Below are 1,931 nucleotides of genomic sequence, written 5' to 3'. Positions count from 1 at the left end.
ATACTGCTATTGATAAGAAAAATTTAAAAATTAAGAGTTTTTTCTCAAGTTTGCAAAATTCCCAGGCAACACTGATTTGGAGGTTATCATCACCTTTTGAATAGTACAATCATTTGAGAGCTTTAAGGAGGCACTATGATTGGCCTACCCTGTTCAACTGCAGCCAAGAGTGAAATCGGTGACTCACACAGCATATTTATGACCACCTGGAAAGTTACTGCAAGCAAGGCAACCACACCAACTTATGTCTACTACAAACACTTTTAATAATAGCTTTTTACGGATAGCTTTACTTTAGAAATATATACCAGACATGCTTATGAGGGTTCAGAGACCAGGTCTAAGTAAACAGATGTAGACTTCATTTGGAAGGATTGCAAGTGTTGATTAACTTTAAAGAAAGTAGTAACTCAGTTTATGAAACAGTTGTTTGAAAGATGTCTTTTGTAAGGCTACTTTGGTGAAAATGAAAGATGATTACACTAGTGGGAATATTTGGGATACTGTATATTTGCAAGTGTAAAGGAAAATTTGCTGGGCAATTATAAACTCAGCTTATGGGTTTGTCACAGTTTTCATCTGTTTTAAATTTAGGAATGTAGGATTAACAGGTTGATATAACAAACAGCTGAGACACAAACACATCTGTACAATGTTGTCATATAAAGGTGCCACTGGTGGCAAACTATCTGAAAGAGCAAGTAATTCTCTGGAACCAATATATTCAGAAAACAGCTATCATACCCTGCATTGCAAAAGGATAAAGAAAATAGTCAATAGCCATTGAAAAGCATTTAAATGGGCAGGGCGCGGTGGCTCATGCCTGTAATCCCAGTACTTTGGGAGGCTGAGGTGGGCGGATCATGAGGTCAGGAGCTTGAGACCAGACTGACCAACATGGTGAAATCCCGTCTCTACTAAAAATACAAAAATTAGCTGGGCGTGGTGGCAAGCACCTGTAATCCCAGCCACTCAGGAGGCTGAGGCAGGAGAATCGCTTGAACCCGGGAGGCAGAGGTTGCAGTGAGCTGAGATTGCACCCCTGCACTCCAGTATGGGTGACAGAGCAAGACTCCACTTCAAAAAAGAAAGAAAGAAAAGAAAGGAAAAAGAAAGGGATAAGAAAATCATTTAAATAACACCTAAGTGGATGCTAATCAACCATATTTTGTTGTATGAAATCATAAAGGAAGAGTTAAATAAAACTTTAATATAGTTAATGCTAACATTCCACAAACTGCTAAATTTTATCTACATATTTTCTTTCCTTTCCTTTTAAGAGACAGGGTCTCACTCTGTCATCCAAGCTGAAGTGCAATGGGTCAGTTGTCATAGTTCACTGCAGCCTCGAACTCCTGCTCAACCCATCCTCTTGCCTCAACCTCCCAGGTAGCTGGAACTAGAGGAGCATACCACCATGCCCAACTACATATTTTCTTATTTAATCGCCACAATCACCCTATGAGGTAGATCCCATTATTCTTCCCCATTTTTGAGGCAACTTAAGTGCAATGAGGCTAATTTGTTCAAGGTCACACTATCAGTAAGTAGCACAGCCAGGATTTGAAAATAGTCTACTTGACTCTAGAATCTACACTTTCAATACTAACCTTTAGAGAAATATATAATTAATAAAAATATAAGGATATTGTAAAGTAAGAAAAAAACGTATTACCATTCTTTTTCCACAGGGTGAGACAGTACTCAACTTTCACTCTGGGTTATGAAAAGAAAAAAACCTTGTTGAATCTGGTTTTTTTGTTTGTTTGTTTCTTTGTTTGAGACGGAGTCTCACTCTGTCGCCCAGGCTGGAGTGCAGTGGCATGATCTCGGCTCACTGCAAGCTCTGCCTCCTGGGTTCACGCCATTCTCCTGCCTCAGCCTCCCAAATAGCTGGGACTACAGGCGCCCGCCACCACACCTGGCTAATT

The sequence above is a fragment of the Rhinopithecus bieti genome, unplaced genomic scaffold (assembly GCF_001698545.2).
Source record: "Rhinopithecus bieti isolate Rb0 unplaced genomic scaffold, ASM169854v2 scaffold_60980, whole genome shotgun sequence".
Taxonomy (NCBI): domain Eukaryota; kingdom Metazoa; phylum Chordata; class Mammalia; order Primates; family Cercopithecidae; genus Rhinopithecus; species Rhinopithecus bieti.
This window is presented reverse-complemented; position numbering follows the sequence as displayed.